Source organism: Argopecten irradians, chromosome 3 (genome assembly GCF_041381155.1).
Source record: "Argopecten irradians isolate NY chromosome 3, Ai_NY, whole genome shotgun sequence".
Taxonomy (NCBI): Eukaryota; Metazoa; Mollusca; class Bivalvia; order Pectinida; family Pectinidae; genus Argopecten; species Argopecten irradians.
In genome coordinates, this window is record NC_091136.1 from 22,933,943 (window position 1) to 22,961,911 (window position 27,969).

Genomic DNA, 27,969 nt, shown 5'->3' on the forward strand with positions numbered 1-27,969 from the left:
TATAATATTTAATTTGAGGTGTTTACGAGTTACGTCAAACTGAAATGTGTTAATTTATTTCACAATTTCCTTTAGCATGCATGCCTGCTAAAAACAAGAGTCCACTGCACATAGTGCATATAGCAGGCTACACATGACATAATTATACAAAGTTTATTACAAAATTTTCCTTAAGATGCAGGCCTGTTAACAAAAGTCCACTGCACATAGTGCATGTAGCAGGCTACACTTGTGACATACTTATTCAAATATCCATTACTAGGGTATACTATCACAAATTTGGGAAACAATATCAATAGTTACTACTGTTTTCTGTTTAGAATTGCAAAAAAGCCAGAACTCATTTTTAAGTTGCTTCCTCAATTGTATTTTTGTAATTTCTGTGTTTGGAAGTCTGTTATTGTGTTTAATGTCATTTCTGCACACAAGATTAAACAAACAATAAGTCGTGTTTTGTAAGAATCTACCAGGCTCTCCTTCTAGTCCTTCTAGTAGTGTACATGTTATTTAGAGAAATATCTGATACAGTATATGCAATATTCATACAGGGATATTAGATTCGATTCGATTTTGTTCGTTTGACGACCATGCTTATTCATCGAACTTGAGCTTGAAGGAAGGCAGAGTACCCTGCAGTCAATGACTGTTCTTTAAGATAAAGGTTAATGATGAAATGTAATTCACCTTACCACAATACCGATGTGAAAGGTTAGTGGTGAAATGTAATTCACTTTACCACAATACCGATGTGAAAGGTTATTGGTGAAATGTAATTGACCTTACCACAATACCGATGTAAAAGGTTAGTGGTGAAATGTAATTCACTTTACCACAATACCGATATGAAAGGTTAGTGGTGAATTGTAATTCACCTTACCACAATACCGATGTGAAAGGCTAGTGGAAAAATGTAATTCGCCTTACCACAATACCGATGTGAAAGGTTAGTGGTGAAATGTAATTCACCTAACCACAATACCGATGTGAAAGGCTAGTGGAAAAATGTAATTCACCTTACCATAATACCGATGTGAAATGTAAGTGGTGTGAAATGTAATTCACCTTACCATAATACCGATGTGAAATGTAAGTGGTAAAATGTAATTCACCTTACCACAATACCGATGTGAAAGGTTAGTGGTGAAATGTAATTCACCTTACCACAATACCGATGTGAAATGTAAGTGGTGAAATGTAATTCACCTTACCACAATACCGATGTGAAAGGTTAGTGGTGAAATGTAATTCACCTTACCACAATACCGATGTGAAAGGTTAGTGGTGAAATGTAATTCACCTTACCACAATACCGATGTGAAAGGTTAGTGGTGAAATGTAATTCACCTTACCACAATACCGATGTGAAAGGTTAGTGGTGAAATGTAATTCACCTTACCACAATACCGATGTGAAAGGTTAGTGGTGAAATGTAATTCACCTTACCACAATACCGATGTGAAAGGTTAGTGGTGAAATGTAATACACCTTACCACAATACCGATGTGAAAGGTTAGTGGTGAAATGTAATTCACCTTACCACAATACCGATGTGAAAGGTTAGTGGTGAAATGTTAGTGTGGTGAAATGTAATTCACCTTACCACAATACCGATGTGAAAGGTTAGTGGTGAAATGTAATTCACCTTACCACAATACCGATGTGAAAGGTTAGTGGTGAAATGTAATTCACCTTACCACAATACCGATGTGAAAGGTTAGTGGTGAAATGTAATTCACCTTACCACAATACCGATGTGAAAGGTTAGTGGTGAAATGTAATTCACCTTACCACAATACCGATGTGAAAAAGTGGTGAAATTTAATTCACCTTACCACAATACCGATGTGAAAGGTTAATGGTGAAATGTAATACACCTTACCACAATACCGATGTGAAATGTAAGTGGTGAAATTTAATTCACCTTACCACAATACCGATGTGAAAGGTTAGTGGTGAAATGTAATGCACCTAATGATCCAATTAAATATGTATTTGACATAAAAACAAAACATGTGTTCAGGCATTGTAACGGTAATAAACAACAAAATGAATTGCTGGTCGGGGCTACAACCGGGGGGGCTTTCCTCAGGAATGTTCGGGGAATCCCATAGTTACGTCAGATGTACATGTGTGTACGGTCACTCATCTCACCTAAATATACAGAACATCTGATTATCGGTGAACAATTCTGGGAGCGTCTAAGCGAACAATAGGTTAACAGATCATATACAGGTTTCCAGAAAAAAACATTACAGGTAGCCTATCCGAAACAGTATCATCAGCTTAAATGGCCCTGTCTTTGCATTCAAAATAGGCCTACACATATGCAAACACTTGTCTATCCTCCGTACAATAAAATAAAAGCCATGACTGCGAAGAATTTAGTGTATATCGCGTTCTTAGACCGATACATACATGACAAACATTCAGCAGCTCAACGGTCATACCATCAATAGGCTTTATCACAGTCACTTTCCTCGGTTGAAAATCAAATATGGCGGCTCGCTTCACTTCGGACCGCATCACTACCCTGACAACGATACATACCGGTAGTCGTTCCGCCTTGGTTATCTCAATTTTTATTCGAAATGGACATTATTAATATATATTATCAAATCGAAAAAAAATATATGTTGAAAATAATTGAAAAGTGTCATTGTTGTATTTCAAACCAAACTGCAGCTATAACATTCAACAATCGGAACTATATCTTCGGTCATCATGACTACCGTAGTTACCCAACTTCGCAACCATCACCGTTTTAAATTGTACGTAAAGGTAGATTTATTTATGTAAATATATAGATTGAACAGTGTTTTGATTGCGTTAAAGGTGGTATGAACGCAATGGGATACAGACATATTCTACATGTAGCGCTAACGCGCTACATTGAATATGTCTGTATCCCATTGCGTTCATACCACCTTTAACGCAATCAAAACACTGTTCAATCTCTATATGATTTCCAGCTGGGTGATCGATATATCGATTTCGACAAGGCTGTACAGTCAGAGTCACACTATTTCATTGCGTTTTTGTTGAACCTACATGATTGTGTATCACTCCAATTCTGTCATTTTTAGTACTAAAAAAACACAACCACCTGATAAAAATGACCCCAGATCTAAGTTATATGTAAAAAACAATCGATGACTATTTTAAATTCAAACTTTAAATAACCATAGATAAATTAGCCCGAAAAATGTATTAAGTTGATACTTCGAGAATTAGGAGACAGATCTAGAAAGGTATTTAGAAAATAGATTAAAGCTGTGATGTCGCTAGGCAATAACATTATGTTAATCAATGATTTCGCAGTATTGTATCTATTTGTAGTACCGCTGTGGCAGTGCTGGTAATCAATATGACTGGTATGCTCTTGTGATTTCACTTTCATGTCTCGGGCTACCTATCACATTGATGGGTGGCGTGAATTTTAATAAGTAAGGTGATGTGTCATTCTGTACTGGTATAGATCAATATACATTACCTGATGGGTCGGCTTAGGCCATCATTGATATTTGTTCAGGTATTTTTCTTGCACATGATAAATGAAATGAAAAGGTTTTGTGCAAATTGAAATAGTTGCGCGCAGCATTATATATCTATAAGCACTTGTAGAAATGAAAATTTCTGATACATTGTATTCTGCCACGAACCCTCTCTTTTGTGCGTTACTAGCAATGAACTTCTCGTTATTTTTGACATAAATATGAAAGTTTAAATTACGTACAATAGAGATATATCTTAGAGTAAATGTAGAGTAACAGACCATAGAATACAAAAGAGTGCCGAGTACACAGTGACCAACACGGTAGGTACAGACCCTCGGGGCCTGACACGCCAACAATGTATCGAACATTGTTGTAATTGCCATGTGGAATGCCGAACTGGTGTACCAACATACAAATAACGTAGAGAGAAGATACTTCGCTATGGAAACCAGGTGGTCAGCTAGCGGTAATTACAAAGTGACCACTGACCGCCAAATGTACTCCAGTCTCCGATTGAACTGATTCCAACAATAAAATTCCAAAATACCTTCAGCTTATGCTTTTCCAGCTTTACATTTTCTGATATTGTATTGACGCGGTGTCGGCCAAAATACCTCTATTGCTAAAATATTTTGAGTTGAATTTAACATTACTCTCCAGTCTGGGGCTCGTTGCAGTTTGCAGAGGAAGTTGTTTGTACTCGTTTTGATATCAGCCTTTAATTTTGTACATGGCTGTATATTAAAGGCCCACTACCTTTCCGGAGCAAAATCTAATGGTTTCTTAAAAACATTAATAACAAAAGAAAATATATATCGATGGCTTAAGATGAGGTTACAGCACCAAACATATGCAAGATTTCCTGTCTAATGTACGATAACAGTGGAGATTCATTTCGCTGTTTTGCCGTCTGGCGCAGTGATAGTCAACTACCGCGCGGCCTTTAGGACGACGGCGGGAAACATAAAACGACCCGCGTTATGAAAATTAACATTTTATTTATTCTAATTAAACAGTTCTGAAGGTAATGATAAGTGTGCTAGTAAACGTATAGTTAATAACTTTTGCGACTCTACAAAATTATTGATCTCGTTTTACATTCCTATTTTAAAAATTAAAAGCCGTTTCGGAAAGGTAGTGGCCCTTTAATAAAATATCATGTGGTTCTTTTAATATATCAGATATAGTTGTGTGTTACTTTAAACGACAGATGTAGTTTCCTTTCACTAGCTGTACGTTATGACACGATTTATACAGAGCTATCAGCCTGTGAAGGAACCTTTTAAAAGTAGTTAATAGTTCCTTTAATGGACCTAAACTACAACATCAAAAGAACAAAATTATGCTTTAAAAATCTTTTATGGCAAAAATTTCAACCTTTATATTACAATATATCAGTTTCCTCCGACGTCTTGTCGATTTACATCAGGTATAAAGAAATGCTTTATTGACGAAGAGAAAAGTCAACCTTGCTATAACACACAGCGCATGTAATGCAATAATCAATTTGAATTAATGTAGGCCACTGTATTACTTAACCATTAATTCAATCGGTTGTGTTTATGAGGCTATAATTCTCGTTTCATATCGTGCGTTCAGTTTGCGGGTTCGTGCTACTTGTACTGATTTTATACGTTTGGGTTTTTTCCAATATGGTGGCACCTCTATGAAAAATACGCTGCATTGTCTATCGCATATAAATACTAATTATTTTCTATCTTTTGAACATTATGAATATAAAAGCAGTGCCTAAAAGTTTCCAGATGTATTTGAATAATATTAAATCCGATTTCAACAAATATAAACCAATTATATTTTGTTTTCAGCAAAAAAGGAAATAACGAAAGAAAGCATGTCCTTCCATTTTGTTTTCCAGTGGCATGCTACACCGGACAACTGGTACGAACCCCCAAATAGAATGGACGATCTTTCTCTTTAGTCCCAAGGATCCTTATATGTTTGCAATGTAATTATGTTGTAAACATATTTTTGTTACTGTAGAAACATATCAACGCATTCATACACATGTAAACACATACATATAAGTATTAATTCATGTGCATAGACATTTTTTCATAGAGGGTTTCACTCAAAATGGCAAATGCTATATTGGAATATTTTTCCTTGTCAAAATGGGGAAAATATCGAAAGCAATTTCAGTTCATTTGGCATTTTATTCATAGATCAAAATTTAGGGGAACCAAAATTAAAAAAAAATATCGTGAATAAATTTAAACAATATTTATTCATCGTACATCAACATAATTATACGTAATAAAAATAACGAATATTCATTTGTTTATAAATACACATATTTGCTATACTTGTATACTGAGTTGCTGTTCTTGGTCGTCAGAGATTGAATCATGTCAACCTGAGAATAAAGCCTGTCTCGCTACTAAGACCACCTTTACTCAGATCCCTTGGTAGTCATAGTAGAGAGTTTTAACTACAGTATAGTTAAATTTCGCAGATGTAAAATTTCGCTTTGAATTGCTAGTAAGTTATTCGTGAATCACCATTTCAGTCTTTGAAAACGTCATTCACGTGATATGATGTGATATGTGAAACCAGGATTTTTTTTTATCAATCTCGCGATTCAGGGTTAATCCGCTATTTTAGCGACATTAATATTCATTAAGTTATGAATTAAATTATATGTTCCGTATTTTTTTATATTAAGAATCAAGATAAGCTTTTAATATGTTATTTATCAGCAAAAGCTAAAACCATTTTGAGAACTACAGTACTTTTAATGCATTGATGTTACTTTTACCAAGTACGAATAGTAGCAGAAAATGATTTTGACAGTACTGCCAAAAAGCATTATATTTTTATCGATAGTGAAATGAAATGAGTACCCACGGTCTGCCTATGAAGCCAAATTGTGGTATATAATTTCATTTCACATTGTTACGGTGGTATTGATGCATCTACACATACGTAAGGCATAAAAACAACAATTTTACAGTATATAATTTCTGTGTGGTACCTAAACTTTATAAGGCATCTGCAGCCATTTGAATGATTTTCACGCCTTAATTCATCCAACCTTATGATTTTCAATAGACAGATGTAGAAAAAATAAGCCCATGCGAATATTTGCAACTTAACAGTATATTGGATTAAAAAACAAGCCATCTCTATGTCACCATATGTTATATTACTATATTCAATAATTATTTTCTTCCGTGATTGTATAAACAAAATAGTAAAATTATCATATCAAACCAAGTAATGATGATCAGGGATATGACATTTTGCATATGGTTTGCATAGCGATTGAAATTACATATGCAATTATACTTAAGGATGTTTAGGATGGCAAATCAATTCCTTATGGTTTGGCTCCAGATGAGAAATATGAGGATTTGCGATATCATCTTTTTCTCTATGCTTAGATAAATCAAACGATAAAGGGAAGAGGTGTCAATTACAGCGTCAAGTATCGTTGTCTTCTTCCGTACGGAAATAGATGAGCTGTCCGCTGTTGTCTGGCTTCTCGCCATTTCGTCTCTGTGAACAAACAATCCATTAATTGTTTATGAATTATTTACATTTTGGTCGATGGTACCTAGCCATTACAATGTTCAGCGAGTTAAAAATTGCGAAAGCATTTAATTATATGTACATAGACACGTTATGTAGGGGTACATTTGTTTAACAGTATTGCCCGTTCGTGTATTCTTTATGTACTGGTGAACGAAGCCCATCGAATAATTACAATTTTTATCGTATATGCTTCGTCCCTCTTGAACTATAATACTATTGTTCGACAGATTCGAAAGCAAATAAGGCCGAAATCTAAAACAACACATCATTGAAATAGAGCTGGTAGTGAAATATTTTCGATTAAATTACTGTTTTTCGTCGATCTGATGACTATGACGTCACATCACAAAAATTACGTCATAATCACCCAAAGGTTGGACTAGTCAATCGTAAATTATATTTTTTTTATTTCGAAATCGACCTATCGATTATCAATCATTTTTAAAGTAGTGTTCATACTTACCAAGTTAGGGTTAGCCTGATCAAAGTAGTATATACTGGTTAGGTTCTCCGGGCTCTTTTTCTCCGCCATTGCAGTGACCTTATACTGTAACTCAGATTCCCTGTTTCTTCCAAACATGGGAAAGATAAGGCAGTCATCTACAGGCTCTCCATTACTGCCACCTGTTTGTAAATAAAAACCAACGATATATTGAATATTGGTTTCAATGATGTTCCGGGAATTGGAGTAGAACAGAGACAATAATAAAAAGAAAACCAGGGGCAAGGTATGGAATAATCTTCATCATGACTCGACAAGACTACGTCTTTTTGTAAACCTTCCTCGATATTCCAGGGGTTACTTATCACTGTCGTAATATCCACTACCTGGACTAAGTCTTAGTAAAATGTAATGCATAAACTGAACAAACGCAGACCTACACAGACTTCCTTTGAATATTATAGGGAACCCTATGAATGCAATTCGCACATAAAATTCAAGCTTGTTTTATAACAAATACGAAACTGACATAAAAGTCATATACTTATATCATAAAGAGAAATCTACTGCATTGGGAAATAGAAGAAACAGAACTCGAAAATGCCGAATTTGCATTGAAGATAAATAAAGAAAAATGCTGTAAACCAAAACATTTTCGTGTCGATTTAATTTCGCGTTTTCATGTCTACCGATTTATCTTCGTATGTTAGTCAGTTGGGCCTATTTTACCTACGAATCAAAAAAATTTCATGGCGATTTATCTTCGATTGTTACAATCAGTTGGGCCTGTTTCAACTATGAATCAAAACAATTTCATGGCAATTTATCTTCGTTCGTTACAGTCAGTTGGGCCTATTTTAACTATGAATCAAAACAATTTCATGGAAATTTAGCTTCGTATATTAGAGTCAATTGGACCTACAAATGTGCTTTACCTATGAATCAAAACAATGTCGCGGCGGTATCTTATCGCTCTTGAAATAGCAAAATTAAATCACACGCGAAAATCAGTTGTTTAACAGTATTCTCATCACAAACCGCTGGTATAGTTAGCTATACGACCAGATGGTCCTGTTTTTAATATGATTGCAATGTAACTCAAAGAACTTTACAAATGATTTAATGCATTTTTATTTAAACATATATTATTATAATATTTTACATGCCATGGGATTGAGTACAAGTTTTTCAACTTATGTAAAGCCATTTCTCTATATTTACAACAGCAATTGAATGGTCTTAAAACGGATTATGGTTTACGAAGGTGGGGTTAACGTACCCTACATTAACTTCAACAATGAACAGAGAATGATGTGAATTTTGAAAATATTATACCATGCCTTGACGAAAAAAAAAGTTTTTAGTGAGACTTTTGTGCTAACGAGAGTTCTGTGTTTTCTTGCCGTTTAAATGTTAGTGGAGCTGACAAAACTATTGATTGTCCAAAGGCAAATATAAATAAAACATAAGTGATAGGGTTACAAAGATCGTGTACCATAAACATATTCGGTCCGTTACTATTTGTCACCAAACAACACTTGGCGTAAAAACATACGCAATAATATTTCTCCGTCTGGCGTTTGCTAACTTTTTTTGACAATTGTGTTACAAAGGAAGCCTTGATAAGCTGAATAAAAAAGTTCGATTTTGTTCGATTTTATGTGACGCTGTAACATAGAGATGCACACACGATTTAACACAATAGGAAAAGGAATATTTAATAGCTACTCTTATGATACCGATGTGATACAAACGCTCTCTTCCAATTCTATAAATACCATTTTGTGATAGTCATTTGTACAAAAACACAATATCTATAATTTCGAGGATATATACCTGACCCCTTACAAATGTCCAATTAGATTATCTCTTCCTTTATAACTAGATTCATAAGTCATTTTGTGTGTGTGGGGGGGTATTTGTACATCCTATTGCCAACTAGTGTCATTTAAGGAGTGCCAAGTTTGGCAGTGAAGGAAAAACATAGTCTCCGGAGAAAACACATCGACCATCGATCAGTACCTGGTGACAGCCCCTCATGGTATTCGAATTCACGACCTAGATGTGGAGGGAATGTGGTAACATGTCGAGACATCTTAACCACTCAGACGACGCAGTCCCTCGGTGGTTTTTTTTTCTCATCTAGGACTAAGCTATACAGGTTGGTTTATTTGTCATTATTTTCACTTGATTCACGATATTGACTTCACGTTAGGTATAGCGTATACACAGTATAGAGAGAACGTACATTTCTGCTGATCGGTAAAGATAAGTTTTCAAGTTAGGGAATGTTCGATTAATAGGGAAATCTTTCTACAGATTTGCGTGTAACTTCTCAAGAGATCTCGAGTACGAATAAAATATTATGGTATCGTCAGTGACAGCCCTTTTACTTAAATCGATTTTATACGTTAGCGAATATGTTGATAATAAAGTGGTTGATAGCGTGTCCTTCTGAGGATTGTGCGTAATAAAGTGATTGATAGCGTGTCCCTCTTAGGATAGTGCGTAATAAAGTTGTTCACATCGTGTCCCTCTGAGGATAGTGCGAAATAAAGTAGTTGACAGCGTGTCTCTCTGAGGAGAGCACGTAATAAAGTAGTTGACAGCGTGTCCCTCTGTGGATAGTGCGTAATAAAATGGTTGACATCGTGTCCCTGTGAGGATAGTGCGTAATAAAGTGGTTGACATCGTGTCCCTCTGAGGACAGTGCATAACAAAGTGATTGACAGCGTGTCCTTATGTGGATATTGCGTAATAAAGTTGTTCACTGCGTGTTCCTCTGAGGATAGTGCGTAATAAAGTGGTTGACACCGTGTCCCTCTGAGAAAACTGCGTAATAAAGTTGTTTACAGCGTGTCCCTCTGAGGATATTGTGTAATAAAGTTGTTAACAACGTGTCCCTCTGAGGATATTGTGTAATAAAGTGGTTGACACCGTGGCCCTCTGAGGATAGTGCGTAATAAAGTGGTTGACACCGTGTCCCTGTGAGGATAGTGCGTAATAAAGTGGTTGACATCGTGTCCCTTCTGAGGATATTGTGTAATAAAGTTGTTAACAGCGTGTCCCTCTGAGGAAAGTGCGTAATAAAGTGGTTGACAACGTGTTCCTCTGAGGATAGTGCGTAATAAAGTTGTTCACAGCGTGTCCCTCTGAGGAAAGTGCGTAATAAAGTTGTTCACAGCGTGTCCCTCTGAGGATAGTGCGTTATCAAGGCACATAGAAGTTCTCCCTCATTTATATTCATATTAATTGCTACGAATGGGTAGTCAAGCATATATCCTATTGTGGCTTTATTCAGGTAGTTATGATTGAGAGATGTTTTAAGGATAAATCATGGCCCATCTAACAGCAATATTGCGACTTAGATGACAACTTATGTTTGGGTTCTTTGATCTGGTTAGCAAATGTTTCTTACGAATGCGAATGCTGTAGCTGCTGACAAAAAGTTATTAGATTCACCTTAAACATAGTATAAGGAATAGATACCTTCTCCTATAGAATAGTTACAAACCACTGTTGTATTTCACAGGGAAAAGTAAAACGTCCACAATATTAGCTGATAGTAATCTGTTACAGTTATGCCTCAAGCTTTACCAACAGATGAAACCACAGCTATGTTTTAAGATTCGTTCAGTGGTATGGAGGCAACCATGCAGTTCATACAAAATTAATATCTGTCGTTCCAAGGATACGATGTTCTTATCAAACCATGCGCTTCTCACAATAGATATTTTGATTCATTTTACACACCAAAAATACAATCCGTATACAACAAACGCAACATAAAAGGTTGAATTCAGAAATAAGTACAATGTACCAATACATTAATCCGTCTCCTTATATTATGACCTACACAATGAGATAGCATGGGTTATTTAATACGAAATAAGTAATATGTGCTGCGAAATGGAAAAAAAAATACAATCATTATACAACAAACGCAACATAAAAGGTTGAATTCAGAAATAAGTACAATGTACCAATACATTAATCCGTCTCCTTATATTATGACCTACACAATGAGATAGTATGGGTTATTTAATACGAAATAAGTAATATGTGCTGCGAAATGAAAAATACAATCATTATACAACAAACGCAACATAAAAGGTTGAATTCAGAAATAAGTACAATGTACCAATACATTAATCCGTCTCCTTATATTATGACCTACACAATGAGATAGTATGAGTTATTTAATACGAAATAAGTAATATGTGCTGCGAAAGGAAAAGGGTACAGGGATGAATTGAGATCGGCGTTTTAGTTGCAAAGGAAGGGTTAAACTAATTGGTTACTGTTACTATGGTGTCTCGAATTACATCGTTGGTGCTGTCAGATAGTTGACAGCGAGACTTCGCACGTACGGATTCCATATAATTAGAATACCATGTGACTTATTATTGATCATCCAAGCATAAAACCAGTAACATATGAATACTCTTATTGGAAAAAAAACAACATGAAAATCAAGAATAGTTACTTTTCAGCTTTAAGAGCCAATTAAATTTAAATATTACAAAGACATACCTGTACACACACTGACGATAGTACCGATGATTAGAGTCAAGAAGAACCCAATAAATCCATACCAGACATAAGACACATTGTACAGAAAGAATCCGTCGTCTGAGCTGTAGATTGGAACAAAAAGGAAATTTATCATTACATAAGGGTTCCCAATTAGTGAACAAGCGGTGTCAGCCTTGACTGTATAAACAGTTGTTTCGTACTTGCATATTTGCCAGTGATTAACAAGGCTCAAAGGAATTGTTTCGTCTACATTCGTCCAAGATTTGTTCATTTTCATCAAATGGAAATTAGAAATTGGAATATATCAACAATGTTAAGTATATGGTGCCCCAGAAGAAACCTTTTTAGATGCAAGCATACCAACTTACAGTAAAGAGATAATGTTTCGTACTTGCATATTTGCCAGTGATTAACAAGGCTCAAAGGAATTGTTTCGTCTACATTCGTCTAAGATTTGTTCATTTTCATCAAATGGAAATTAGAAATTGGAATAGAACAACAATGTTAAGCACATGGTGCCCCAGAACAAACCTATTTAGATGCAAGCATACCAACTTACAGTAAAGAGATAATGTCTGAAGATGTTATATCTATTATCTATATTTATCAAACGTCATTATAAGTTACCGCAACATTTAGACGACACTTTCTTCTTCCTTTACATTATATATAACTCGTCGGTTATGCTATGTGAGATAACTAGTGGGTATTTTATATCAATTTTACAAGGTTTAGGCCTGACAGACTCATAAAAATCGAACAGTGATTGACTTTTGACTTTACATACATTTGTACAAACAAATACTGTGAAATATACAAGCCTTTAATGTCTGCCAAATGTAAGTCACTTAAAATGTTAGCCACTAAATTTATTTCGTATTTATTGACAAGAGCGTTCAACATTTCTACCTGGCTTGAGTGTCTGACGTGAAGGCTGATGTTGCATTATCGACTATGGGATTCATAGAAGTGCTGTAATTATACATCGAGAAGTCGCTGGCCCCAATCGTTACGTTTCTGGGAAAACATCCACTGGTAGGATTCTGGGCTAGCTTTACAGGTTTGTTACCATTCATTTGTGCAGCTACCGCCATCCATATATTGAATCCAAGAGTCAGAAGGCTGCCAATAATGGCTCCCTAAAATAATAAGAATAAAGGCAATCTGAGATCAAAGAAAATAGACTATGTCCGTGAAGAAATGTGAAATAGACAGCGGATTATAAGGTAATAATAAGACTTCTAAGCTTTATCAAAAAAAGATATTTAATCTATTAGACTACATTCAGATAAATCCATTTAGTTTTATTTTCTATATTGAAGTAATTAACACTAGGCTCTCTATCGACCTGATCACCATACCTTCCAGTTTGCCTTTCGTACCATTCCGCCCAGGAAGAAAAGCCCAGCTAATGGTCCTCCACAAGCTCCAAATACTGACAGCGCCATCTGCAGAAAAATAGTAACATTGAAAAAAATAACGAACTACTTTTATCAACTTGTCTGTTGTCGTAGTATTAATATGTCATGTATGTATATTTAAGGCAAGAGGGCAATTATCAAAGTTGATGGTTTAATTATTTGCAATAGGATACATTGCACTATCAAGTATTTATCTAAACAAATAGCTGTCATTCGATTGCATGATTAATTTTCTTCCCTGAATCAACCATCTCCATCACCTTTGTATGTGACAAACATACTCTATACATAATCATTATAGTTTTATAATAACAACTTCCTCCAGGCATTATGCAGGTAGAATTAATTAGTTAATGTTATCAAATCACAGCAAATTAGTGCCAGCGAATACAAACGGTAATGTGTTTGAAGATGGCGTTACCTGAGTGATAGATCCGGACATGAAGTTGATAGCATACGCAAGTCCAACAACCAGAACTCCGTACAACATCACTACAGGAACGATATACATTACAAGGTAAATGATTATGAAAGGATGGTATTCTTTTAACAATTAATGCTATTATTGTCATGTATCGCATTGCAATTGATGACAAAAGAAGAAATCAGTAAACAGTCAATAACAAAATATCTAATAAGCATTCTAGGTGCGTTGAATCTATAACAATGTATGCAACGTCTATTCCTTCTCCCCAGTACAAAGACCTATTGAGGTTTCTTTAAAAAGTCGCCGCAACTCTCTCTCACACACACACACACACACACACACACACACACACACACACACACACACACACACACACACACACAGAGAGAGAGAGAGTTTCTTGTTCCTTGCAATCTTCATTCTTTGTCATTTAATATTAAACAATAGTAACTAATATCGACGTAATCTTAAACTATTGCTTTTGTTTTTTCAACAGAAGATAATAATGGATAATATCATGCATATATGAATGATCATATCACGTTTTAAATCATTTTCATATTCTGCAAAAACAAAATGTAAACCATGAAATATCCATAAATACTAATGTACTGGAATGGATAAAGAATTAATAGCGGGATCAAACCATACATTCCTATAATCACACAATTTGACTTACCGAATAACTTGGCTGCTGTTGTCTGTGAGATGACGTTGGATTTCTTCACTCTGTCCCCAAGTATATCTTCTACAGTGTTGGCAGCCAAGGAATTTATTCCAGATGAAAGAGTGCTAGAACATATACATTACAATGGTTTGTTGATTTATATAGTTATCTAGGTGGGTATTTTTTTTTTTTTTGGGGGGGGGGGGGGGTTCGCAAAAAATACATGGATTATAGAAAGATGAGATCCATTAGAACGATAAGACAAATAACATTAATAGCATGTCGAATTTATCATAATAGTAGTCATACTAGTACCTGAGCGCTCCGCTAAACAAACAGCTGATGTAGATACCAGAAAAACCGGGAAGTGACCTTAAAACATCCAGGACGAAATAAGGCATCAGCTTCAAATACAAAACATGATATCAGCTTCAAATACAAAATATGGCATCAGCTTCAATGGCAATTTCAGCTTATTTGCAAAAGATGTAATTATTTCATAACTAAAATGTTTACATTGATATTCAATTTTAATCATCTATTCATCATGAAAATAAAACAAAACACAAAACATAGTGGTGATTAACACAACTAATTTGATGTTTAATTCTGAAATATTGTCATTATTTTACTGACATCTTCCATTGTCTTTTCATGTTTGAATAATAATGACACATTAATTTCAAACGTTAACAGCAACGCTATATCACTTAAAAGATTGATCCCCGCTTATTTGTTTCAGTTTTCGATATCTACATTTTTCACTCTTATGCTGGGTTGCATAAGTTATGATCTCTGAGTTAACGCAAAAAAGTAACTAGCGTTATCAGTAATCACAATTTATCATTTTGTATTGATCTTGAGGTATATTTATGTGCGAGAAAGATATATTTACTCACTTGATGAACTTCTATTTGCTTCAAAGATTATAACTGATGCAACTCAGAAAATATGTTTGCAGAAACTGAAAATTGACACAAATCCCCAGGAGACCATGATTAGATATAAATCCCAATTTTAAATTTGTAAATTCAGGAAGAAAAGAAATTACTTGGTTGAAGTTGCTAAGGAAGCCGGCTTTGACTGGATCACATTCCAAAGTGTTGTAATAGGAATAAAGTAGAATGCCCAAATAACCGAGAAATATAAAATACGCTATCACAATAGGACCCAGCATCCAGAACGCTCTATAAAGACAAACAAAATGTACACAGTTTATTGTTATTATACATAGACTACATGTAGATTGATATTATAATGTATCCATAATCAATTATTACTAATTTCAAAAATACCTTCCATATTCCAAATCGATAACCAGTGGTTTTAAGTATCTTCGTATAACATGTTTCTTTCGGTGTATGTCATTTTCGCTATTCACGAATCAGTGGCTTGGATTGATTCGTTCGTGAGAATTGATAAGCGTAAAACGGTATTTATTATCAATACAACCCATACACCACAAATAGAAAACTTATCGACTATATTTTCAAACAGTATCGTTTAAGTCTTTTCAATTCAAAGCTTGAGCTGAGAAATCATACGAATGACTTAATGTAAAAAAACAATAAGTGGTATTCGTACATTGTGGCAGACCTCAGACTTCTAAGAGATGATACCCGCTGTACACTGGCTTGGTTACACCAGTTGGGGATGAAAGCGAAGGTTAGACCTATACACATACCCCAGACAGTGTGTCGGGCTCTCGGATCTGGATCAAAACTGCAATGAAGACAGTATGTATTCAAAAGAAAATGATAAAAAGAAATCTTTTCGAAAAAATTAAATTCCGATTTTTATTTACTTAGACTGATAAAGCAATTAAAGGGTCAATTCAGTCTTAAAGAACATTAAAATTTGTACATATATCGCAAAAAAAGTTCTTATGGAAATTAGATCAGTCGGTTTTACTGTGATATGCCAGAAAAGCCCATGGTGGTGAAATACGTGTGAAATGTTCAAACTCGCTCGCTGTCCACCATTACACATTGTGGTCGAACATCTTGTATACCGAACCCTGTCCCTTACTCGTAGAGTAATCCTACTTTTGTCTAGAAATGCTCAAATCGCTCATACAGTAGTGCGTTTACCTTATTAGGTGAATTGTATTGCCTAAAAATTCATTTTATCAGCTCCACAGTGGTTATGTAGTTCATTTATTTAACGTGCGTGACTTTGACTCGGATATGTGTACATCGTACATATTGTACCTGCTTAATCGTATTGATCAACAATTTGTAATTACAACGGTATCAATTAAAATACTAAACAATGACTTGGATTTCGTCAATAGTTTTTGTTATATGTTTCATAAGAAATGTAGAACAAGACATTAATGCCATATTTTGCTTCGTGGTTATGTAAAAGAATTAGCCTGAGTGAATTGTCCCTTTAATATGTCCAAGGATTTCTTCTGTAGCAAGTGAAATTAAGGTATATAATATAACTTTTGATGATATATATGTATTAGATAATGAGATTGATCTATCCCAATTTCAATAAAGTTGATCATGGTGTAACTAATTAACAAATATATAATTGTCACTTCCTTCTCTCGTAAATCACTTCACTTTTCTTCATGAATGACTGCATTCCTTTAGGTAAATTGTTAAAAGGAAATAAAACAATAAGTACTTTCCGAATTCAAGTCTTCCACCCCGTGTAGCGATTTCAACCACAGAGTAACGTGTTCCCATGAGACTGCTGCCCTGTTCAAGAAAAAGATTTATAGTCATACAGAAAAACACAGAAGATATGCCTGCCTTAGTGAACTTAGTGACCTCCCGTTTAAGAAAGAAAATTCTTGGTTATCAAATATCCAACCAACTTTCACCTATTGTATTGGGGTAACATAAATTGTGTGTTATAGCACATGAAAAGGCGCACGCTAACATATCCAATGGCTAGAACCCTCAATGTATGTTACTCAGCAATACATGTCAAATATGCCACATATGACAACCAATAATCATATTTACACGTAATTGGTGATTACTGTTATAAAATTACATATAGAATAAAAGATAAAAATAAAACTTGTACTCCCGAATAAATCGAATATTTGGCTGGGAATGCCCATAAGTTTTCTATCGACTAAGCAGTAACAATAAATCGAATAGTCCCATCCATAAACTATATATGCACAGATAAATACAACACCTCGTTCCATTTAAATATTTTCCTTACAATGTAATTCTATTATTCATCTATCTTCTGTAAATTCCCATGATGGCGTGACCTTGTGAACTCCCGAATTTTCATTAAAGCATTACTACGTCAGAGCCTAACTGCACATGAAAAATACTGGAAAGATAACTTTATGCACTATAAAGTTCTTGGTTTTTATGCCTTATGTAAGTTTAGATGGAAACATTCATATGTACCTGCAAATATCACTTTACAATTACTAATAGCCATGTAATAATATGGAATAAAATTGTACATCTCAACTTGGCTTCACTTATTGTATATTCGTATATTTACATGTGAAGTGCAATACAATACATTTGTAATTACACAGAAGTGGATGCGTCGCCTGCACAGCAGATTATAACATCATATAAAATACTTATTTACCGTTTAGCAAATGTGAAAGACACAGATAATATTATTATTTTTATTACAAGTGCATATCTACAATGTATTTAAGTTGTTTGGAGAAAGCCACCTATAGCACGGGATGTGACGAACATTTTGAAAGTTTTGGATTATGATAGTGTATTAAGTGTTGGCTTAGAAAGTTTTGGATTATGATAGTGTATTAAGTGTTGGCTGCACTGGATGGCACAAAGTTTCTTTCAATTACTTTAGTATACTGTATATAAAACATGTCGCAATGATTGTAAATAACATGTGATCTATTGATGTTGTATCCACTCCTCTTCCTCTGTCTTTATCTATCTCTTTCTTCTCTCTTAACTGTTACTCCTTAAGATAAAAATAATTATGGTATAATATTTATAATATGAAACCATCTTATGATGTATGTACATGTACATACATGTATGATGATAGTTTATATGACCAATAAACGTACTGTATCACTCTGTAGATGATTGCTTAAAAGAGAGATTTAGAATAGTATGAGATACTATCTAAAAAAATTTCTTAAAAGAAAGAAAATCACGTATATTGAACTGCGCAATAAATTTTTATTATGAAGATAGGCCTAGTAACTTTATATTCAAAGAGAAACGTATTCAAGTAAACAAGATTCCTAGATGTCCACAACTATTACGTATACAAGGTGATCCCTTTGGACTATGTATTTTTTGCATTAGTTCAGTTGCAATACTTCGTAATATATTCATATAATCATATCATCATCCTAATTGTGTATATATAATATAGGTTATTACCCCAAATCAGCAGTCACATGAGTCGATATACAGGTACAAATTGAGCAATTTTTAGGGCGGTATCTCGGTACTGTGGCCGACTTTTATGTAGTTTCGACATCATTGTCAGGAAATTAAACAGAACATTTCAAAATATAATTTAAAGTCTCGTGTACGTCGCGAGTCAACATGAGCGAGGTACTTCGACATCGGTATCGTTACCCAGACAATTTTTCTTGAGATGTGCATAATGCCATGCATTTTTTTGTGTTTTTTGTCCGAATGAGATCCAGAGAGACAGCGATGAGCGATATCTTTCAATTAACTAAATCTGCCGATATATTTGAAATCTTCTTATCCATGTTACGTGTTTTAGTGAATAAAAGGAGAACATTTATTTATTTATTTTTAATTCATATCCAGGGATTGTGACCATATCTATTTCTATGTCCAACAAGTGACTCTCTGCTTAACGTAAAAATCTTAAACTTATTTCAGCATATGTTCATACGCTTCCTTGGAAATATTTATTTCAACACAAGACGATACATATAATGAAATGACTCTGCATACTCTAGTTAGTTGTATCACTTAGGGAAATATAAATTGTGACAACCATATCCTGTAATGTCAATTACCAGTGCATGGTTTCGCTAGTAGATCGTAGTGTGACTAAGACAACGGGGGTCATACCTCTTAGCATAGGGAAATACCTACCGTGATTGATTGACAGTCCACGTCACTGCAACTCACAGGTATATTGTAAGATACGTCAGGATATTGCTTTGGGTGAATGAAAAATTAAGTCCCACCCAACGAATCGCCTAGCTTTTAGCGCTATCGGTTGGTTTTGGTCGTGATTTACGGGTAGTGTCGACTACGGTTCAGAGATAATGAGCTAGGCGGTTACGTCCACCGAATAGCAAATTGCCCGCGGCCAGGTAATTACAGGTGAGTTCGATGAATGGTGTTGTGTACAGGTAAACAACATCCTGGTCCAGGTATTACATAACCATCAAACCAAAGGCATGGCTAATTATATATCTATATCGGAGTATCTACTCGTATATCGATTAAAAATCGATTCGGTCATAGTTTAACTTCACCGTACAAAGAGTTGATTACTCGGTAATTTTTTGGTGGATAACTTTTTCAACATATTATGCATTTCAAGCTGATTGATTATTACGTTAGAGATATGATATATATATGTAGATATGTTTCTGATAGCGTACGTAATTTGTTTTGATTAACGAAATTATGTACAGTTCTTGAATGAATGATTTAACAACATTATTTGTCCAAGTTAAGCATATTATGGAACAAGTACTGCATATTCAACACGAACATTGCAAAATCTACCACAATTCTATATAATATTGTCAGAAACATATATACATAATATATACATAGAGATTGGCAACTCCTCCAATTTTATGATCGGCAGATGTACCTCTGTATGTGCATAGTTTTTTTAGATAAACTTTTAAATAGTTGAATATAAAAGGATAACTCTGATATGGTGTAAAAGTTCAGGAATTTTAAAATGGTTTGAGTACGATTTTTTATAGAAAAAATAATATTTTAACTGATTTATTAATAAAACAAAACGCACTTCCGGTTTTGAATGCCTGATTTTCGAAAAACCAGGTAAAATTGCTTATTTTTGTGCTATCAAAAATCATATTAAATAACATCAATCGGGAAAACTGATCACATAAAACTATGATATAATGTTTAAACTTTGTGTTGATGCAAAAATATCATGTTTAAAAGAATACACTTAAAAGTAGTTAGCCAAGGCAAAAAGCCTACAAACCGGAGGTCCCTCTGCCTGTCAACATAGACAAAGAAGGAGTTTCCAATCTCTATGTATATATGTTTCTGATATTGTGAATATACATATCAAAACTATCAAAGAATTTGTGTCACGATTTTTGACTTTGCAATTGTTCACGCTAAAATGAAGTGTGTTCTCCTTTCAAGACCAAGATGCAGTCACTCGGAGTCATTAGTTACCGGACACCTAAGATAACGGCTACGAGACATATTTGGTGCGTGACGTAATCGACCCTCTGCGAGGCAGCGCGCAGCGCAGCTCATCACTATCAATACTTGCATACAGCGCCGACACACCTACCTGTGATTTTCGAAAACCTATTTTTAGCGATCGGGGATGGTTGTTTCGTCAATTTTCTAATCCGACTGTGTTTTATTTTTGTTAACCGTTTTTTTTCTATTAATAGAATAGTCTTTTAGACAGTTTAGATAAAAGGTGTCGTCTTTAGAACTACAGTTGGTGCCCATTGCTGCTAATGGAGCAAAGACATGATTGTGGAAACCATAAATTAAACGTCTGTATGCATTTTATTGTACTTGTTTTATATCACTTACCTACTCGGCAATAACCGTATAATATACAGCGAGACATTTTTCACAATAAATATGATGCTCTTTTCGAATGAAAATTATACGTCATGTCTACAAAGTATGATTTGATGTATTATGAGTGGTAAAGTAGATATTAAGAGTGATCGTTATGTTTGTTTTGGACACAAAAATAATATCTAAATGCATGTGTATGTTTGAAATAATTAGAAACCTACAAAAAAAGTACAGAAAATTATGCCCGAGTGATTTCTGAGGTAGTGCTTCACTACGACACATAGGCACCATTTCGTACCCGGCCGAAAGGTTACTAGGTCGGGTACGTATATTCGTTCTAGGGTGGGTGGTTACGTTACGTAATCTTCAGAATGATCCCCTCACTTAAAAAAAAATAATAAGTCCAATTTGCATACTAAAAGTCATCTACAAGAATGTACGTCCTTGTGTTTGGCGATATTTAAACCAGAGACTTAATAGTTTTTTCATTAATATTGTAGACATAAATATTCAATCATAAGCTGTGAAATAAATTTTGATTCATATACATGTATTTTATTTTTTGGTGGTATACCTATCGAAATTTGATCTATTGTAATCACGCAATAGCTGCAGATAACTACATGTATAGCATTTAAACTCGAGTCAAAATTCATTTTGTCAGAAATATTTTAATTGTCAATCTGTTTAAGAATAATTACTTCTTTTTATTTTCATCTAGTCAATTTATATCATATATATATCTGAATGATATCATTACGTATATAGCTATGTGTAGAATTTTCTCCGCGTTACCAACGCCTGTGCCCTCTAACTGCAGATGTGTACAAGGATTATTTGTAATGATGTATGAAAAATGTATATATGATTGTGGGTGTGAAATATGGTAGTTCGTTTTTTGTTTTTGTTTTGTATTCAATACAAAATTTACCTTAATATTTACGATTACAGATCAATTTTAATTAAAACTATAATAAAGTATACAATGTATGTGCCAAATGCAAGGTAGATATATAATTAAAGTACCGTGAATAACCGATACAATATATGCTTTGTGAAACCAGAGCAAGTGTGATATGTAACTTTCAGTGAATGCGAATACAGCTAAAAACGTATTTTATAGTTTAAAAACTATTTGTTAGATTTGCAGCGCTACTTGAAATAACTACCATGCGATTTTTAAATGAAGACTGATTTGATATATTACTGAAATAAAAACGGAAACTTTCTTAAAATGCCAGCATAAAGCCATCTCCGAACACTATGTTAAAACAAGGACGTAGATGACGTATCACTTATATATTCTCGATTAAAAAAAACAGTTGCGTAATATTCGCACGAAGGTGTCCCGTATATAAATACTGTCGCCATTAAAATTTGACAATAATGGTGAGAATTTTGTTTTGAGACATCTTTTCTGATTACACAAAAGTGAATGTCAAATTAGTATGATCGTGACACATAATTACATAATTTATGTTCAAAGAAAATAGAACTTTATAAACGGTCAAGCAATTAAAGCCCTTGCTAAAGAAATAGAGAGCTATAAATATATCAGGGGCGTAGGAAGCGGGGGGGGGGGCAGGGAGGGCAACTGCCCCCCCCCGTTCCCCAGGACGGGGGAGCAAACATGTCTTTTTGCACCCCCCCCCCCCCCCCATTTTCGCCGATTGAAATTTTCTAAAAATGCTTAATTGAAAGAAAAAAGGGTCCTCCTGCACATTTTTCGTACTTCATTCTAGAAAATTTTCCGCTGCGCGGCGCATTTCCTAAAACGTTCAAGCACATAATGTCAAACCTTGAATAGTAAAAATTCAATACACACAAACTAGACTAAAAATTTCCATCAAGGGATTCTATGTACTATTTAAAAAAAATGTCTCTTAAAAGATCAATTTGTTTATATGTCTTAGCGAGACAATTAATTCATTTTTTATGTTACACAACAATGTGCCGATGGTGTGAAGCCTGTATATTCAGATCGAGTAGGGTTGCATAATGTTATGACGACACAATTATCATTTCTAAATGCAGGTAGCTTTAAATCGAAAAATTACTACGTTAAGAACGCTTTATAATCATTAAACTAAATCGTAAAACTCATCTCAGCCATTCTAAATCGTATTTTTTTCCCGGGGAGACCCCGGGACCCCCCTAACACCAAATTATCGCGCCTTCGGGCGCTCGCAAATTCATCAAAATACATAAAACTCATCCCGGAGGTCACCCTCAGACCCCAATAAAAACACCAAAATCTCGCGCCTTCGACGCTCACACGCTAATTTGGCCAATTTGCGTATTCGTTAATATCTTTTTAGCGACCCCCACTGTCTTTAAAGAATTAAATTTAGTGATATATGAAAAATGTACATAAAGCATATATTATATGGTTGGGAGTTGAATTAATCTCCTCCTGTAGGTGTGGCGGGAGAGGGGGGGTTACAAAATATTGAGGACCTTTGCCCCCCATGACGTTTCATCTTCCTACGCCACTGTATATTACCAAATACCAGAGATTTAAATATAAATCTCTGCAAATACTAACACCTTTAGATTGGTACACGTCAATTTGATACTCGGTTATTTAAAGCTTCCAGACGAAATAGTTGCTCGAATACCGATGTCAGAAGTACAGGGATCTGCGAATTAGTCACAGATTACGTAATCATGGACCCACCAAAGTGCCCTTTCTACTCGTATAAGGTATCATGTATAGGATGATTTTAACACCGTGTTTTGATTTAGACCTCTTAAACGTCTGAAAATGGTCTTACGGCACTCTGGTGGGTCCATGATTATATAATCTGTAACTAATGCTCAGATCCCTGTGTCAGAAGTGGGGTACGGAGAAATAAGTATGTTTACCGGGATCCGGTAGCATGACATCGCAGAATGGACGGCCTAACTCCCAACTACGCATTTCTACGCATTTTTATGTCGGTGTTGATAAAATAGCAATATCTCCCTTATTTCTTGAGCTATCGGGATACTGTTTACATGTTGTAAAACAACAGAAAATAACCGACAACTTTTGTCTAAACAAAAATTCATTTGGCAACGTCTTTGTTCTCTTTCAGTGAGTTGAAAAATCATGCTAACTTAATTCTGAGTATTTTAAATTGTTGACGTCGTGTGTCAGACGGCGTAACCGCCGGAGCGTAGATTCGAAATTGTGTCTCGAAATATGCAACAAGTAGCAAGAATTGATACTTGTGTTTCACAGTTTTTGTAGTTGATATTGTCAATTTTATGTGTGACCACTTATATTGAAAGAAATCCACTCTTCAAACAATAATTTTCTCGTAGATTAAGTACATGTAATAAGTATATTGTGTACTACACAGTAAACTTAATCCTATTACAAAATTAAAAAAAAAATATCTATTTACTATACATACCAAGAAAACCAAGAAGTCCATTGGTCAAAATACTCAAATATGTAATTCATAACATGCCGAAATAAGTTTTCTATCGCCTCTACAAATTAGATAATGACTTCGACGGAAATCGCGGCACGGTACAATTTCTAACTTTAACTTCATCGGTACAAAACAAGCACATGTGAGATCAAGATGGGCATAGATTTTTAGTTGATTTTCTAAACTATAAATTTATTCACAAAAGAAATTATTAGAATATGAATTTTAAAACATCGTTTGATATTTGTGACGAAGAAAAAGAAATGTATATTGGATTCCACTTCGGGTCAAAATCTGACACGGCATGTTGATGTGTTGCTTGAAATTCCAGACATATGCATCTTTAAGAAAAAAAAATGTGCAGTAACACTATATAAGACTTGCCAATGTCACATTAACTATCTATTATTTGTCAGGTTAAGTGTCAATGATGACTCATCTCATTTTTGTTTGAAAGATGACAAAGTTACATAGATTCTTACATAGATAGTTACAAGATCAGTAGCGTGACAGCACGTTTTGTTTAAATTCCATCTAACAAAACAAAGGATCAAATATCGAGACTGGTATGTGTAAAGGACATGCACTCTTTATCAAGTTATAAATGTACAATGGACAACTACTTAATCAGCGGCCATCGTAAAACCGAGAACGTGTCTAACGCATCATACAATATAATGTATAAATGCCTTGCATCCCATTCCACCACAGTGGAAACAGAGACGGTTCGTGCACAGCGGATAAAACTATAGCTATTATATATTAACTCGTTTTACAAATATATAAATAGTGAGGCTCGTGTTGAAGCATATATAGAGTACACAAATGATCCTGTAATTAAATGTTTCGACTTTTAGCATAGGTTACCACAACGAAATTTTGCTAAGATTTGTTTATGGTTCATTCTTAAATGAACGATACTGTACGTTATATGGTTATTTACATTTATTTGGCCAATGTCATTCCATAGTCGTCGATATCAGTCGGCTGTATCTTCCTGGATAAATATATACCAGGCTTTAAGAAGGCACTGTACATAGAAGTCGAACAACGATCATTAGGTAAGTTATTTGTCTACCCGACATTCCCAGCTTCTCCATTTCCCTTTTGACCACTGATGATTTTTTGGAGTCGTCAGCCACAGCCTACACACCTCTATTTTTTGTTCCACATTACAAAATCTCCATCCTAGATCATCTCTTGTGACGGCATTGGATGCATTTGTACCGGAACCGAGAAAGTAAAGGAACGTTTTTTTAACAACTGGACGAAACGGTATTTATGAATAAAATATTTAAAACATTGGCACGACGGTAGATTTTGTTAGTTCTCGTGCGGGCATTTCTATATTCAGAAATTCGGTAAATCATAATCCAAGATATTTGTATTTGTCGGTAATGTCGATTAGCAGATAACCACAAATAAAATGAAAGTTAGATACGCACTAGTTGTCATAGCTTATAGTGAAGTATCGTGCAATACCATTTGCGTAAAATAAAATAGAGACATTGAAGGCTATTTCGGCATCTAGGTCGTTTATATAAATCGTAAAAATTGTCGGCGAAATATTACAGCCTTGTTTTACGCTATTTGTGACGTCAAACCAATGGGGTCTTCCCCGAACACCAACTGTGGGTAGAATAGGGTGTTTTCATAGGGGTTAAGGTGTGTAGATAGGGAGTTATAGTCTATCTCAGAATTGTTCTCAGTGCAAGATTACAGGTAAATTTCAGGTAAATACACTTAATTTGTAGATGAATAGCAAATCAGTAATTATCATGCTGCTGCAGAATGGTGTATTAAACAGTGCATGGCATTCTTCAGAAAAAAAAATCAGACTTGCCATGGTATTTGAATTGAACGTTAAATTATCAACTTGACGTGTATTTGTAGACTTTTTGACTTAATCTTAATCTATACTTGACTGTATTATTTTTCTGTTTTCAAGGATGAGAATCTTCCTCTTTAATTCAGAGATTTCTTCTGAGAAACAAATAATGTCAGATATGATCTGAAATATCATAAAATGACCCTTTTAAACACTTAGTGTGTTTATCTTATAAATCAATCACTATTTTCATCTGTTTTCTGTGAAATAAGTAAGGCTTTTGAGTATGGCATTTAGGCTTATTGTATAAGTTGAAAAAATATGGAATTAATGTTAACCTATATGATTGGTTTGAATCCTACTAATCTGACAGAAAACGCGTAACAATAAACGAATATCAATTAATCCAATGAAAAACCGATAAATGCTGGAGTACCGCAAGGTTCAGTACTTGGTCTTTTCTTTTTCTATTGTTTATAAATGACTAAACGGATAATGTGATATCTTATATAAAAATATTTGCTGATGATACATTTCTGTATTGATAATGATGATGAATTTTTACTGAGAGTAACACATGCAGAGTTCTTGAATGATGATCAATCACCAGTTTCTTCATGGGCTGATCAATCAATGGCTATTTCTTTTTAATCCAAATAAAACAAGATCCTTAACACTTACAAGAAAACATACAGATCTTCACCCACCACTCACTTTTAATAACCACCAAATATCACAACATCAATTTTATAGACACTTAGGTTTAACATTTAACAAAAAAAGTATCATTGTCGGATCACATCTTTAATATTTGTGAAAAAGCTTCATCAAGACAGAACTTATTACGAACATTGAAAGATAAACTAGATAGAAATTTACCAAGAACTTTATATCTCTACATACATTATTTGGGATACCAGAATGGAACCATTGACTTGATGACATATGCTGGATCATGATCAGCATCATAACTGCTGCACATTGTTGAAATTGGCAGGAACTGCATAAGAGCATGCTCTAATGGTAAAGTACTTACTGTTTTAAAATATATGCGACACTTGTATAATGTCTTATTATTATATGATTATTTTAAAAACTATTCAATTACTTGAGTGCCATGCTATTTTAATTACTGTAAAATATATACCAATTGAAATATCTTATTTGTAAAATATGTGTGACACTCTAATAAATAGGCCTATTGTATAGTGTCTTTTCATATGATGATTTAAAAAAAGTAATAATTATATAATATATAATATAAAATATATTAGTGAGTGCTTGAACTTAATTAACAAAACTGTAGTATGTATCTTATCATAGGTATGGTATAAAATTACCTTGTTGAAAAGTTACCTGTGTTGGTGTTAGATTTTGAAATAGACTATAACTAAACTTCAAAGGGTGCCCTACATAAACACGGTTCATTCCCACTCAGCCAACATGTTATTTTTGCTATAT

At 34.4% G+C, this 27,969-nt stretch overlaps 1 pseudogene; it reads right to left on the bottom strand.

The window, feature by feature from the left end:
* Positions 1–5,720: 5,720 nt before the first annotated feature.
* Positions 5,721–27,969, bottom strand: part of LOC138317904 (sodium-coupled monocarboxylate transporter 1-like) — a 52,620-nt pseudogene continuing 30,371 nt past the window's right edge.